The sequence below is a fragment of the Chenopodium album genome, chromosome 12, assembly GCF_948465745.1.
Source record: "Chenopodium album chromosome 12, dcCheAlbu1.1, whole genome shotgun sequence".
NCBI classification, from domain to species: Eukaryota; Viridiplantae; Streptophyta; class Magnoliopsida; order Caryophyllales; family Amaranthaceae; genus Chenopodium; species Chenopodium album.
In genome coordinates this window covers 14,655,621-14,673,306 of record NC_137845.1, presented here as the reverse complement: position 1 = coordinate 14,673,306, position 17,686 = coordinate 14,655,621, and positions in this window count along the sequence as shown.

Below are 17,686 nucleotides of genomic sequence, written 5' to 3'. Positions count from 1 at the left end.
TCTATGATCGGTTTCAACTTGTACATTGCATTTATATCTTTCAATGAAAGCGCTCACAATAGATTCCCAACTAGAAGTCTTTTCTTTATCAAGTGAAAAGTACCACTGTTGACATACAGCTTCTAAGGATAATGAAAATACAGAATGAAATGCCTTTCTATCTATCCCCTTAATACCCATTACAGTTTCAAAAGCTCTTAAATGAAAATAGGGATTGTCCATGGCCTTGAACTTAGGGATGTCATTTGGATTGAACTTTTGTGGAAGAAGGTCCTTATCCACCGAGACCCCTTGGGAGCTAATCTCTTGAAATCTAAAGTCGCTGGACAATTTGCCCAAGCTTTCCTGGATTAGGTCCATTTGTTTTTGTTTTTCAGGATTACTTATTTGCAGTGATAGGTTTTGCAGCATTTCAGCCAAGTTGGCTACCTGTCCCTTGACTTCATTAAGTTCTTCTTGACTAGCCATTGCCTTCTTAGCTTTCCTTTTCCTACCGACTGGTTTGTCGAAAAGTAAAACTTGAACAAAAGTGTTGTCTTTGATTAAACGCCCTTCCTTTCTTGACCACGCGCTGTAATTTAAACCATATTTGTTTTAATATTTGACTCTAATTGACTTGACTTTACGTTTAAAAGATTTAAAAGAAAAAGTGAAAAGATGGGGTATATATTTTAAGGGTATTTTAAAAATGTGGGGTATATATTTTAAGGGTATTTTAAAAATTGGAGGATTAATATCCGACTTACCCCCCTAAAAAAAATGACGGAAAACACGCATTCAAGACTCTCTAGACATGGTCATGATGTGACAAACATGTTATGTGTGTGCTTTATGTGTATGTGAGTGACATGCTTTGACTACTAGTGTATGACCATGGGACTTTAAGTGCCTAAACTCAATTAAAGACTTAAACATGGTTTGAACCATTAACAAACTGATTAATCCGATTAGTAGACTGTTAATTAAACTCGTCGTGATGATTCGAGCAAAAGAACTGGATTGTCGCTAAAAACAACAGGACTGTCGCTACAGTTTAGAGCCTGTCGCCAGACGACAAAACTGTCGCCAGGCGACAGACGCTAAACTGCAGCGCCACAGTCCAAATTCCTGCGCCATTGCTGGAATATTAATCTGGACTGTTTACAGTAATTTTACTCTAAATGGACATGCCTAAAGTCGTACTAGGTCGAATCGATTGAATTATTAGCCTTTAATTAATTCAAAATTAATTAATTAATTAATTAGACAAAGTCCTTTTAGTCATTAGTCAATTTATTTAGTCTTTAACACAAGTCAAACAAACGGTTAGCACATATAATAAATACAAGCAAGGGTGCACAAGTAGTTCACATAGTCACAAGATGAGTTTGCAACCTAATTATGGCTCTAGTTCTCTAAAGTTCGAGGATATGGGTTAAGTCAAAAAGGTCCATGGTTAAGAATCCATATGCATTGCACACAAGTCTACCGGGAGGGTTGGAGCGAATGGACAGGATTCCGCGAGTGCGAGATGAACTCGGACTCGACTCCATGGTTTGGTGGATTCACAAACATTACACGTACCCAAATCTGAACTTTGCACATGATCGTGGGATATTCCATTGGGCAGGTGAAGCAGGAACCCCCATAGGGTTATTTCCATATGTAGAACACATATGGGTTCAGAAAAGTGAGAAAATGACTCAATCAATAAGCAAAATCGAGCCAACAACACTAGAAATGGTCAAAGCAAGAAGACAGACCCCTGGCTCGGTATTGGAAGAACTTGGCGCCAGACTACAGGGACTGTCGCCGCAAAAAAGCTTCTGTCGCCAGGAGACAGAACTGTCTCCAGGCGACAGAAACTTTTTACGGGCGACAAGCCCTGTTTTCTAGACGCTAGTTCCTACATGCCTTGGCAAGTTTCTGTGTCCTTCGAATTTTCCAGATTTCGCATCATCTTTTCGATTCTAGTCATGAAAGATATTTCCCAAATTTCCTACGTGTAAAATTCCTATGGATTGACTCATGGGGTACTCCCATGAGGACCTTTTAATGCATATGACAATAATGTTAATCAAATCACGCACATGAAATACTTAGAATTTTTCAAGTCTCATCCGCTCATTCTAAATAATTGCCAAAATTTAATAAATTTCAGGAATATAAATAGAAATCCTCCCCAATGGAGTCGCCAAAAACTGTAGGGAATATTTCAAGCATTACGATAACCCCAAACTTGAACCCCACTGTGATCATACACTAAAGTACGGTGGCGTTCCAAAGGGAAAGACAAAGAGCAAAAAGAGTCGCCAACAAGTTTTAGGAACTTGTAAACCCAAAAGACAATCCAAAAGGACCATCAACTACTCCATAAGGTCTTGAACCAAACAGGGTCCGGGGATGAAGGTACGAATCCAATCTACAAAAGAAAGGACCCTCCCTATAAAAATAGGCCTCTACTTTGTTCTGCTCGTATTCATGCGCGCTTTTCGAATAACATACAAACATTATATTAAACCTACCCTGTTTATCTATGTTGGTTGAAATTAATGCACAAATAAATCTATTATTGGCGATCACTTGAATTAAAATCACATTAGCCTAAACCAAATTATTAATTATCTTATTAAGCGTAATTTCAAGTACAAATTCCCTTTAAACCTGCATAAAAGGCGTGATCAAGCAATAACAAATTAAATATATCAAGCAACATAATAAATCAATAACAATAATGATGATAATAACATGATAAGGCATAATAAAGCTTAATAATAATAGCAAGATCCTAGGCATGATACTAACAAGATTAATAACAAATCCTAGCATGTCACTAAACAATAAAGATCAAAGCTTCAAACCTAACATGGTACTAACATGATATTAGAAATAAGTAAAGGCACCCTAAACATGATACTAGAAAGCAATAATAACATCCTAACATGATACTAGGAATATTAAACAATAATAAGCATGCTTTCTACATTGAAAGAGAGTAATAAGATTACATACTTTGAAGCCTCGTACCTCTTTCTAATAACAAAATACACAAGTTAGTAAACTTCAATGAAAATAATAAATAATAATTAAAGAAAGTAAATTGAAATCAAATTAAATAAAGTTTAGACTAGTTTTGGACCAAACCCTCAGAAATATCAAACCTTGCACGTCTAGGGCGAAGGCAACTTCGAACTTGGCTAAGAGATTCTTAGTCTTGTGAATGCGGAATATTGTATTTGAAAAAAGCTAGTTTAGAAAGAGAGAATTAAGAAAAGAATTAAGTAAGAATTGATGAGAGAATTGAGAAAGAGTTGATGATTGTGAATGATTTTTGAAAACAGGGATTCGGACGCTATTTATAATGAAAATAATCCGGAAAAACATAGAATTTGATAAGGAATAAAACTCCACGCTGTCGCCAGGAATTGACTCTGTCGCGACGTGACAAGGTCTGTCGCGCGGCGACAGAGTCTGTCGCATGGCGACAGAGTCTGTCGCATGGCGACAGAGTCTGTCGCATGGCGACAGAGTCTGTCGCATGGCGACAGAGTCTGTCGCATGGCGACAGACTTGTCGTTTGGCGACAGCCTGTATTAGCGCGTTTTTCTTCACGCGGAATCCGATCTTTAATCAACTTGATCTACGGAATCCGTACAGAAGATAAAATATATTTTTAAGATAATAAAACCATATTTTATTCCAAATAAAAATCTTTTAAAAATAATTAATTATTAAATCTAACAATATTAGAATTAAAAGGAACTTTCGAGAAACTTCTAGAAAACTATAAGTAATCCTAATAATTTTAGGAATAACAATTAATATTGGGCCCTCCTCTAGATCATTGGGCCGTATTAAAATAAATAACCGGGCCCAGTTTAGTATTTTGGCCATAACTTCCTCAATATTCATCGGAATCGGGCTTATAATATATCGTTGGAAAGGTCTTTTCGAGCCCCATCCATCTACACCATTATTGGACCCTGATCATGGACCAAAATAAACTGAAATGGACATTTTCAAATAAATAAGGTCATTTTCAAAAACAGAGAGAGAAGAATTTAATTAAAACTAACCGCAACACTTGACTTTCGAACCACTTTCACCTAATTCGATAATAACACAACGTGCAAGGCATTCATCACTGGGTTTGGTTTTGGGGAGACACAAATGGGTGTCTACACACATGATGATTATTGTTTGATAGTTGGTTTAACCGTAGTTGGTTTAATTATGGATTATTGACAACTATTACTAACAAGAAGGTACCCAATATATATTGGGTAACCAAAGCCAAAAGGGTAACTGATTTTGCAGGCTATGTGAGTGGAGACACCCTATTAATAACGATGATACTTTGCTTGTTTTTATACGAGAAATTATGTGTAAGTTTCTCTCAGCAGAGAGCCTTTATAAGAGGTTTGTTGTAGGCGAAGCAATAATATGGATTAGTGTGTAAGTCGCCTATACATCTCTCTGTAAATATTGGTCATTTTCTTTTGGTAAGTATTAATCCTTCACGAATTCCTATTGAACTTCAATTCCCCATATTTCCAAGGCGGTATTTGTGAATGGATGTAAAAGAGAAGTTGTTTTGAAGCTTATAACGTATATCATGACAAACCAACTTCTCTTCTAGTTTTGTGCTGGTTATTAATGATTATTTTGTAGGTTTGCTCATTGAGATAAATCGGAGCATAAAAGTTTGTTCCATTAGGAACTCGGTGCTCAAATTAGTTGGAACTTGGTGAACTTGGAATGATAAAACGACTTAGGGAATTAGGAATAACAAAGCTTCTATATCAAGGTGCTATAGGAGTTAACGTGCAAGTTCCTATTCAGCTTCTTGTTCAAGTTCCAGTCAAGTTCCTATTGTTCAAAGTTTCTTGGAACAAAGCATAAATTCCTGTAGCAGACCCTTATGAAGGATGATGAAACAAGATGAATATCTTTGACTACGTGTTAGAGATTAATAATTTCGTTTATGGAACAACATCCAAAAGGGAGTATTTCTTATAGGAACTCTATGCTCAAACACTTTTTATGCTTAGGTTGTATCTTTCTCTTTTGACTAACCTATTGAAAGCACAAAAGAATTCTCTTGGGTTTTGATTTTTCAGGTTATATCTTTTGAATGATAATATGAGGGACATTGACAAGGTGTTGAAGAATTTGAGATTAAATCAACACGTTCCTCTACCCAAGATACAATGGTCTAAAGGACCAGAAGGACATGTTCCAACCTTATGACAAAAGGAACATGGAAAGTTGAAGATTTACAGTAGAAGGAAACTCGAAGTATCTCGACAGCGAGGTTCCAAAGAGATGATGATAGCCAAATCAAGGTATCTCCTGCTATAAACCTACAATGGAAGAACTTTGACTTATAAGATTAACACAAAAGGTAAAATTGTCACACAACAGGAAGTTAGTAAGTCAAGTTCCTATCTCATTGTGAATATTTTTCTTGTCGAGTTTTTAATGCACATTTTGGTTTTTAAATGTTTGTAACTCTAGATGTTTTCTGGATTTAAGTCGGCATCATCAATAAAAAGTGGAAATGTCAAAAACAAAGAAAACCAAATAAGGAACACAGTATTTGTGGATCTCAAGTTGGTTCCTAACAACAACCTGACATTTCTAGGTTTTATTGAAGACGAAATTCTTCTATGCTTCAAACTTGAAAGATGTTAATCTTTTCGTGCTTGATAAACCTAGTAGGAACTCGATAATAGGTATATGTATATGTAAGTTCCAAACAGGTTACGATCAAGAAGCATGAAAATCAAAACATGCTATATTCTCTTTCAACATCAGGGAGATGGTAAGTAACACTAATCCATTAGATCTAAGTGATATATATGGATCTGTTTACCATGTGATATTTAGAGATTAATTGAGAGAGATATCTTGTTTATAAGTGTTGAATGAAAATGGGCACTTGATTACTTTTCTTAATAGAAGAGATGATAAACTATTTGTTGAAAGTCTTTTCTATAAACAGGATATGTGGCTAAGTGTTCAACAATTATGAAAGTAAAGATCTAACAACGGAATCTAGTTCCAGTCATGTTTGATGATTCTTGCAGGAACACAGAATTGACAACAAGTTTCAAACCTTGAATCTAGGAAGACACGAGGAAAACAAAGTTATATTCTATTTGTCTTTATAGGTTCTTTGGAATAGTTTTTAATGCCTCTTGATATATCATCAACATGGAAACAATAGATCTTTGACTAACAAGATACCCTATGTTCCACTTAGGGATGTTTGATGATAGAAGTGCCAAGGCGATTTACCCATAAACGCCTAGAATAGTAAAACATAAAGAGTTTACTCTCTATCTTGTTTAATGTGCAATAAGTGAACATATTTTGAGACTAACAGGTTTGTTCCCATCAAACAGGCTATAAAAGATGAACTCACAAGTTCTTGTAGAACTAACTAAGTTCCTAGTAAAGAAATATCTCACTAAGAATGACAGCAAGGGATAGCTACACATGTTGAGGAACTTTTAGATGATAAGTTCCAACTCTTACAGCAAAGTTCAATGAACTCAATACAAGAAAGCAAGTTTCGTCGATGTTCCAGAGCTGAGATAATATTTGTTCTGACAAGCAAAATCTCAACAAACTATGAACTCAGTGTCTTTCATGCATATGTAACCAAGGGGCAAACCTCAACAACCAAGGATCAGAGCAGAGCTCGAGATATCAACCGAAAAAGATGGACTTCATAACTCATATTTGTATAAAAGATAAGTCTATTTTGTAGGTTGATGTAAACATAGAATTGGTTGTTATTAGGTTATATGTGAAGCAGGAACTTAATAAGCTTAAAAGGAAGAAGGTGCATGTCACATCCTGAACCTATTCTAAAACACCTAAAAAGGGTCGGAGATTAAAAAGGGTGTTTTGGAAAAAGCTTGTTGAGCAAGGCACGTGAATGGAACAAGGCCAGGTTGGTTCTTAAAAGAAACAATCAATACAAAGGTATGTATTATCTTTAAGGAACTTGTTGCGTGTGTAGCTAGACTTGAAGCAAATTGAATAATATTTGTTCTTGATGTTTATATGGGATTAGAGTTGTACCACATGGATGTCTTGTGTGTCATGATATAAATTTTTATATAGACGTCTATGTGGAACATACTCTAGGATAGAATGCTATCCAAGTTCCTTCTTGAAATTTGAGCTTTAAAATTGTCAATTTTTGTTTTCAAGATGGAATAGTTATTAGTTGTACTTATTTACATTGCATATATTTTTGGTACAACTAACGAGCCATTGTGCATTGGTTTTTGCTAATTCTTTGATGAGAAAATGTATTTGTAAGCATTAACCACTGACAATGGAACTTGAGTTAGAAGTGAAAGTTCATATTAGATTCGAGATCGTCAAGGAACAGAACAATCACTTCGAAGACTCTCAGGTAAGCCATCATAATTAACCTATGCTTTAAAGTTATAATCTTTCTGGTAAAAGACTACATAAGGTACAAGTTCCTTTTCACATTATGTCATTATATGAATTAAATTGATAAAATTTTTGTAGGAATAATGAAATATGTGAATTTGTGAATTGATTCTCTTATGGTTCTGTCTTGGCTTGTCACATTCTTGTATATTGCTTAATGGAACAAGACTTGATGAAACATAACATGAGTATAAAGTATTTTTCCCTAAAGTTATGTCAAGTTGGGGTTCCTATGCATGTTAAACTTAAAGTAAAGAATGTGCGCTTATTGTTTATGTGTCACACTTAGTTCTTGTGTTGTAAAAGACATAATCACTTGCCTAAGAGTATTAGAGGTCTCATAATAGAACTATGGGTGCTGTCAAACACGAAGTTCCTAAGTTGCCAAAGGAACAATGGAAGAAACTTTGATGGAACAAGACAGGTAAGTTCCCAGACCGTTTGTATCTCACTTGTTTAAATTTCAGAGGGAACTAACCTATCTTTTTGCCAACTTTTAAGCATTCACACCATATATCTTCGAAAGCAACATTATCCTACAACTCTAAGTTGTGTGTCCGTGTTGCTTATACTTTAATTGTCTCATATTAAGAAATTCGAAGATCCTTATTCACCCAATTCAATGTCCTCTTTCCGTTCATACAATTTTACTTCATATTCTTAATTTCCATGTGCTCTAAGTTCATTCATCATACATTTATGGTTCTTTGAAACGTGAAGAATGATGATCACATGATTGAGGGGGAAGTTGAAGAAAAAAAAATAGAATTAAGCACTTAAAAAGGAAGAAGAATGGTAAGGGACTCAGGGGGAATAAGGTAGGAACCAAGAAATCAAAATGGTTTATATATGGTTGTGGAACTTAAGTGTATGATTATTATCTTCATTGATTTCAAATGTGTTATTCTAGGAAAGCATGCAAAATTTATGTAATGCCACCCTTTGAAAAAAAAAAGGTGATCAAATATTTAATTTCCTGGATATCTAAATATGAAGAATATTGACTATGTTGAAGTCGTGTACTCGTATACTTGGTGTGCTAGTGAAGGAACAATGATAAACGTTGAAGGAACTTGACTATGATGAAACTGAAATCTATTTAAGTTCCAGTTTGCAGAATATTCCTCAGAGAAATTGGTGGTTGAAGTAAGGGAACTTGGTTATCAACTAGCAAGATGAATATGTGTTGTGTTTAGCAGGAGGTTCAAGAGTATGAAATGAAAAACAAATGTGGTGAACCTCGTCATCTCAAAAGATCTAAACGAAGAGCACAAATTCACTTCATGTTCCCTCTTCTTATTTTGTTCCATATGCTTCTCTATATATTCTTTGAGCTTGCGCTTTCATTTGTCTATTCATGCAATCCATTTATAACTTTTTAGCTCTGATCTTTACTTGATTTTTAACTTCTTATTTGCCAAGTTCAATTAAGGGTTTTGAAGTTGGGCCTTTGGATTGTGAGTTGGAAATTAGTGTGGAAATGGTATCCGTGTTTGAAAAGTGAGTACCTTGAGGCTTTTAGGAACAACAAGTGTTTAACCATTACATATAATATGTATGATGCTTATGGTATGCAGTAATTAAATCTAAAGTTCTTACATCACGATCGCTGAAAGTATATATATATTGATAAATGATGTGTATTGCTAAGTTCCTAACTATGTGAAGTTCCTATGTATGTTCCTAACTTGTTCTAATTTTATTTCCTTGAAAAACTAAGGGGGAATAGATGTACAACAATTGATCTTATAATGTGTGATAAGCATCATTAGTTTGTCATCATCAAAAAGGGGGAAATTGTTGAGTAATTAGGTTTTGATGATTATAAACTAATGATGATTATCTATCTAACATGTTTGTTTAGTTGTGCATAGAAAGAACAAGTTTATGCTTGGAATAGGGTACAAGAAACCTGGGTAATGACAGGTATATATGTAAGGAACTTGAGTAATATATGATAAGCAATATATGGAACAAGCGCAATGATGAGAGATGGTTGATGAGCATGATGATGGCGAAGGATTCATGAAGGTAACTATGTAAATAGGTGTTTACATATGTCAGCTTCACGAGGTAAGTATCCTATGCATATATAGGTCATGTATGTGTAGGAGTCTTTTAATTTAGTTTAGTTTTCTTTATTGTTTTTATAAATGAAAAAACTAACCTTCTATTTTACTTTGTTATCCTCAGAAGTTTTCTCAGTTTGTCATCATCAAAAAGGGGCAACTTGTTGACCCTTATGAGGTTTTGATGATGATAGTTATGATTGAGCAAACTTCCATTTAATAAGGATTTTCTAGTGTTGTGATGTTTGCAGGTTTAGTAAACTTTGGTGTTGAAGAAGGAACTGAAACAGAGGAAATTTAGAAGATCCATGAGGATACAAGTAAAGTTAGAAGAAGAGTTCCAGAAATGGAACTTCAAGGTGTTCCCTGACAGGATCATATCAAGGGTTGTAATGACCTGTATCCAGTGTAATGCTGGGGCAATGGTGTGTCCTGACAGGAACATATCAACGGGTTCTAATGACCTGGTTCCGGTGTAATGCTGGGGCAAAACCTGAGATCCAAAATACATCAAGACTACAGGATTCCAGAACAAGAGTCTCAGAGAAACAACATGAAGACGGAGAAATAGAAGTATATTGCTCTAGGATTCATGTAAGTATGTTGGACATAAAAGTCGGTATGGAACAAGTTTATATAGAACCAAGGTGAACTCCAGACAGTCAATGAAATTAGAGTTACTGACTTGTCAGGAACTCAGAGACTGTTAGAAGTTCCGAACCTAATAGGAACTTAAGTATGCACGTCTTTAAAAGTCGGTTTTAATGATAGATATTATCTAATACGTGCATATCTTTTAGGGATTTGGTTTTACTGAATAAAGATATTTATTTTCTAATAAATCCCTTTTGGAAAAAGATAAGTTAGTTTAAAAAGTATTTTTAAACAAAAAGATAAGTTTTGAATAAAATCTGATTTTATGTTAATTATATCTTTATTATTAATGACAGATTTTATTCATAACAAAAAGATATATTTTCGGAAAACTTATTTTTAGAAAATATCTTTTAAACTTATTTTTCATAAAACCTATCTTTTTCAAGGTGAAATGAATAATTTGAGTGTACTATAAATATGCTCATATGTATTCATTCAAAGATGAGGCTGACGAGGTGTAGTGGTCGTGCTTAATGGTTTTATCCTTCACCACGAAGCTAAGTCAGTCCTCCTGGTCAAAGTTCCTATTGGGTTTTGGTTACAGTTCGTCCAGTGAGTTCCAGACAGATCTCGAGTGTCCAACATATTAGTTTTATCTCTTTATTCATATATATGTATTTAGAGTTATTCAATGAGATCTTGTAATGGGAAAAAGGGTTTGAGTGTTTTGTGTATTGGGGTGTGATGAGTTTGAATTCTCTAAAATTCAAGTGGAATGAGTCACCCTGAGTGTGTCTTGGGTTGCACAGTGAGAAAAAGGAACCTGAGTGTGTCTTAGGTCGAGAAAGGAACTTGAGTGTGTCTTGGGTCGAGAAAGGAACCTGAGTGTGTCTTGGGTCGAAAAAGGTGCCTGAGTGTGTCTTAGGTCTGATAGGATAGGTTCTTATCAAATGGCAAGTGTCCGTGGTGGAACTTGCAAAGCAAAGGTCTGTGTAATAGGTTGTACTAGGAGAGTTGCCTATTATAGTGGAATTTGTTTATAAGTCCCAATAGGGCCGAGGTTTTACTTCCAGTTAGGCCCTGGAAGGTTTCCTCGTAAAATCTGTTTTGCACTCTTTAAGTTCCTAACTATAACTGTTTTATATTCCGCGAAAAATTAGACATTAGGAACTTACTACAATTCACCCCCCTCTTATCAATTAAATCTGTTCTTGGGTTTTCTTTAATTTGAAAATTGTGTTTTGATTTATCATTTTTATGATTGGGAATTAGAAATTACAACTGTAATTCTTGTTTTTCATAAGTGTTATATACATTTTTGTTAAAATTTTTTGTTATTGATGTCTTACTGAGCTTATTTTCCCCCTTTTAATTTTTTTGTTCGAATTATGTAGTCTTTGTAATGGATATGGAAATTTCAAACTGAAAGAGTAAACTACCTAGTGATAAACGTCATAAAAGTGTTATTTCTTTTAGAAGCTAAGGTGAATTCTTTTTTCTCTTTTGTTTTATGGATTTTTGTTTGTTTTTGTTTTGGCGGTGAAGGGTGTTGGTGTGTTTTTAGGATAGGATTAGTTTGTGGGGTTGACAAGATTAAGGAAACCATTTATACCCATTTGCGAAACCATGCACTGATGAGTATTTCTTCTTTAGTTTGATAATTATATGTATGATTTTTTTTTTTTTTTGAGAAAATAATTATATGTATGATAGTTATCCTTAAGTCCACAAATTTAGTGAATTGTTCAGAATGAGAGTGTGGACATTATTGAAATTATAAATGATTTAATTTTGTGGGGTGAGCACCAGTATTAGAAAATTTAGTGAATTGTTCATAGTGAGAATACTATTAGACATATATATTTTCGTTTCTAATTTACTGAGTAAAGGTTACATTGACGTTTGTTTGGGTTAAATGTTTTTAAAATTTTCTCGAACTATTAAATGAAGATAACTAGTATTTGTTAAACAACATTCTTTCGTGTATGCATTATTTGTTTTGTTTAGTATTGGTTTTTTTGTCTTTTATATATATATATATATATATATATATATATATATATATATATATTTTAATTATTAACGTTGAAATTGTATTTAAGAGTGCTGATAAAACAATTATAGTGATCATAAAGGGAGGATGATGAGGACAATAGTAGATCGTGAATGGATGTATGAAAGGGTTAATGGGAAAATTTTCAGTTCTACCTATGCAAAAAAAGTCGACGAGTTTATTGAATTTGCTTGTAAGCAAGACAATGTCATGATTGATGGAATATTGAAGTGTCCATGTGCAAAATGTCGTAATGTTCCTTATATGAATCCCGATGAAGTAAAATTTCCATCTCTATCAAAATGGGTTCCTTTCTAATTACCACAAATGGACTTTTCACGGAGAAGATGACTTCGACAATAACATTCCACATAGTGGTTACGCTTTAATCGAAGAAGTATCAAACCCTTATAAGAGCATTTGGACCTAATTACCAATTGGAGTATGCATTAGAAGGATCATCTGATGTCGAAGAACCAATTCCCGAGTTCAAAAAGTTCATTAACATGCTCAAAGTTGCTGAGAAACCCTTATATGATGGTTGTAAGTTGTTTATGTTATCCGTTGCTACAAGGATAACTAACTTGAAATGCGAGTACAACATGCCACATAAAGCCATCGATTGTGTTTCTTCGTTGATCAAGGATATTTGTCTAGAAGTTAATAACATGACTGAGACCTTTTATAGAACTCGAAAATTACTTGATGGGCTAGAGCTACCTCACCATAAGATAGATGTATGTCCTAATGGGTGTATGTTGTTTTGGTAGGAGAATAGTGATCTTGAAAAATGTCTGACATGTAAAGTAAATCGTTACAAGACTTCAAGATCAAAAAGCAAAAAAAGTCCTAGAAAAGTGTTGTTCTACCTTCCCATTGCTCCTAGATTGCAAAGATTATATATGCAACAAAGTCTACGGCAAAGCAAATGAGATGGCATGCGGAAAATCCTCGTGTGGAAGGTGTCATGTCTCATCCTTGTGACGATGAAGCATGGAAACACTTTGATAAGTCTTTTCCATCTTTTTCCGCAGAGCCGCGAAATGTTCGACTTGGGCTTTGCACGGATGGATTTTCGCCTTTTGGAAAGTCGGGGCAGCAATATTCATGTTGGCCGGCTATGTTAACTCCTTATAACTTGCCACCATGGTTATGTATGAAAAAGCCTTTCACATTCTTAAGTTTGATCATTTCAGGTTCAAAGAGCCCTAAAGGGAATCTAGATATCTTCTTACAACCTTTTATCGATGAGTTGAAGCTTCTATGGGAGGAAGGGGTTCCAACTTACGATGTCTCAAAAAAGCAAAACTTTCTAATGAGGGTTATGTTACATTGGACTATTAGTCACTTTTCGGCATATGGAATGTTGTCTGGTTGGAGTACTGCTGGGAAGTTGGCGTGTCCATATTGCATGGAGCACACTAAGGCTTTTACCCTCACAAATGGTAAGAAGCAAACCTGGTTTGATTGCCATCGCCCATTCTTACTAGACGGCGAAATAAAAGTGTTTTTCGTAAAAATATAGCTAAGTATTCTCCCGTCCCACCAAGATTAAGTGGTGAAGAAGTACGGGAACGTGTTTCAAAGCTGCCAAGAACAGGAGAATGCGAACATTCTCAATTCTTAAGCCTTCTTAAAGGCTTGGGAGTTCCTCATAATTGGAATGAACAAAGTATTTTTTGGCAACTCCCATATTAGAGCAAACTTTTAATTCACCACAATCTTGATGTCATGAACATTGAAAAAAATGTGTTAGATAATGTGTTTCATACTATGATGAATGACAAGAAAAAGACAAAGGATAACTTGAAAGCGAGGAAAGATTTGAAGAAATTTTGCAAACGGAGAAAGTTAGAAGTTGCTGATGATGCTATTGATGAGACTAATATGCCAACTACACCGTACGTCCTGTCTAAGGAGAAGAGAAAGGCTTTTTGTGAATGGTTGGAAGGGTTGAAATTTCCTGATGGATATACATCTAATTTTAGTAGATGTATAGACACCAAGGAGTATAAACTTTTTGGCATGAAAAGTCATGACTATCATGTCCTTATGCAACGTTTACTTCCAATTGCTTTCTAGGACTTGCTGCCTGTTAATGTGTGGAATGCTCTCACTGAGTTGAGCCAATTTTTTAGGGATATTTGTTCATCTTCTGTAAAAATAGAAGATATGATTGGGTTAGAAAAAAATATACCTGAAATTCTTTGTAAGTTGGAGAAAATATTTCCTCCAAGTTTCTTCAACTCTATGGAGCATCTTCCTATCCATTTGCCATACGAAGCAAAAGTTGGAGGACCCGTTCAATATAGGTGGATGTATCATTTTGAGAGGTAAATTATCAAACCTTTATTTTTAAACCAGTCTCACAGACAAATTTTAAATGTATTGACGAATGCAAGGTTTCTATGTGTAATGGTTTTTGTAGATTTTTATACCATCTTAAAAAAAAGGTGGGAAACAAAGCTCGAGTTGAGGCTTCTATATGTAATGCCTACTTATTAAAGGAGATCTCTACCTTTTGCTCCTACTATTTTGAAGATCATGTTAACACAAAAGTGGGCAATTTAGGATTGAATCTTAATGCTGACAAGGAACCTAGTGGCAAAGATCTACCTGAAGTTTTCAACTGTAACACTGGTTATAGTCCATCATAAGGTCAATTTGGTTATCTTACAGAAAAGGACTATAATGTTTCCCATCGTTATGTCCTTGGTAATTGTGAGCTGCTCTCTAATTTTGAAAGGTATAGCTTTAATTTTAGTTAGGTATCTGAACGTTAGATTATATTCTTACTTTTAATAACTAATACAAGAAATTTTATAGTTTGTTTGAAGAGCATGTGATGAGAGCTTATGGTTGCTTACATGTAGAAGATGTTTGGACCAATTATGATCAACAATTTTCAGATTGGTTCAAAGAACATGTAAGTCAATAAAATCATGTATTAAGATAGAATATTTATTGGTTGTTTAAATGAATAATTTCATAATGTGTTAATTTTTTAGGTATTGGATATGGGCACAAATGATGACATCATTTATTCATTAGCAATCGGTCCATCGACAAGGGTACGAAAATTTGATAAGTACCACATTAATGGCTACCAATTTCACACATTCAACTATGGTAAAGATAAATCAATCGCAAACTTTGGTGTTTGCGTGAAAAGTGTGGAGGGGAATTATTATTTTGGGACTCTTCAAGAAATAATCGAAGTAGTTTATACTGGTGCTAAAAGGAATTATAAAACACTTTTGTTCAAATGTGAGTGGGTTGATCCCAGACAAGGTACTCGAGTGCATGAAAAATATAAAATTGTAGAGGTCAATCACCTGAAAAAATACCCAAAGTATGATCCATTTGTGCTGGCTTATCAAGTGGATCAAGTGTATTTTGCACCAAATCCAACTATGAAAAAATAGAGGAATCCATGGCTACATGTCTTTAATGTCAAACCTAGAGGAATCGTTGATGCCCCATTAGATGAGTTGGCATTTCAAGAGCTGGACATTCACAATCCTCCATCACTTTGTGAAGTTGAGGTTGATGAGGTTGAGCAGCAAGAAGGAGAAGAAGAAGAAGAAGAAGAAGAATTTACTGATGGAGAAGATGATGAAGATGAAGATGTTGAAAATTAAATTAATGACAAACTAGAAATTTGAACTATCTGATTTTAATTTGGTTTGTTGTTTAATATGCTTATTAATTTAAACTTAATTATGAGTCCATTGATATCTAGTTGGATTATTATCATATATGTTTTTCTTTTCTTGCATATTACATATAATTTTAATGAGCTGTTATTATGTATGTTTGTTTCTGTATTTATTATATGTGCAGATGGCTTATAGACGTAGAGGTGGCTTGAACGGAAGAGGTGCAATCATTCGACCACCAGGCTATCGCAATACAAGGGTAGCAAATCTCTACACTATGGATGAAGAGTTGAGTCATGAGATACCTGGTAATAGTATACCCACTTTGATTTCAAATACCCAGCTCCACACAACTACCAGCACACAAAATCAAATGCCTAACGTTGGAGCAGCCACGCAAGCACCTGTGAACAATGAACCAAATGCCATACTTAACCAGGCTGAGGTGCCTAATTCTATGACTCAGACAACAGCTCACCAAGAGCCTCACATAGACCAAGTTGATTCACTACATAATAATAATAATACAAGTGTATTTGATGAGACAGGTAATCTGGAAAAGGTTGATTCAGTGTTGCATCCTAATGGATTATGGTGAGTTGCATATATTTATAACAAACAAAGTTCTATACACTTACTGTATTTTATTTTATTTTCAATGAGATTATTTTAATATTTTGCCTTTAATAAGTTTACCCATCGTGATGTGGTTGATAAAGTATTTGAGACATCATATAAGGCATACTTTAAGGGACCATATTGCAATTGGGGTATGACTCCACTAGATGTACAACAGAGATGGTGGAATACTTTCAAGGTTTGTCTTTTATAAAGTTTTTGTCCTGGTTTCTATTTGCTTACTTTGTAATTTAGAAGCTACGATATTTATTTTATATCCCAATAATAATTGTAATTTAAATTACCTTTGGTTGATCTTGCTTATTTAACTATAGCAAGAGTTCTCATGGAATCCATCAATAGCTATGCAAGTTAAGAAGGGATGGAAATCAAAATGCAGTAGGCGTATTACTGATATGGTGTCAAAGATTTGCAAAGAACCTGACTATAATGCAGAATGATGCCCTCCTACGATAAGGGAGCAAATGATTCAAATTAGATCTAAAGAAGATTTCCAAGAAAAGTCAAAGCAATGTTCAAAAAATCGAATGGGCATCGGAAACCAAAAAATACACCATCAACAAAAATCTATATCTACTGAAGAAGTGAGGTTGAAATTGGTAATGATTTTTTTCCATGTCTGAAATTATAATATGAATTTTTAAAACATTATGTTAAGATGTGATAAGATCCTAAACTAGTATATAGTTCTTGATACGTTCACTTGAACATAGTGGTCATTTAAAATGATACCTTGTAATTTGTTCAAGCCACATATATAAAACTCTAGCATTGGTGTATATATCTGATTTTATATCTCCTTAGTTATATATGCAATAATGCTAATGCTAATGTTAGTGTTAATATATGAATAGGAAAAGAAACTAAAACGTAAGCCAACTGCTGTCGAACTTTTACGAATGTCATGCTGATAGCGGAGGTCAATTTGTTAATGCCAAGGCAGAAATGGTGTAGGTGAGTATTGTTCTCTACTCTTAACTAATAAATTTTAGCATCTCAAAACCAAGCTTTGTGTATTGTACGTAATTCGTATCATAAAACCAAGCTTTATTTGATGTCTTGTGTATTTGAGAACCAAGCAAGATAAATATTATCATATCCATGGATTTACATTGTAAGTACTTATTATTTTTTTTTAATGCTTGATATGATTAATATTGAAACATGTTAAAATCAAAACAAGTTATAGAAAATTTGATTGATGGATATTGCCT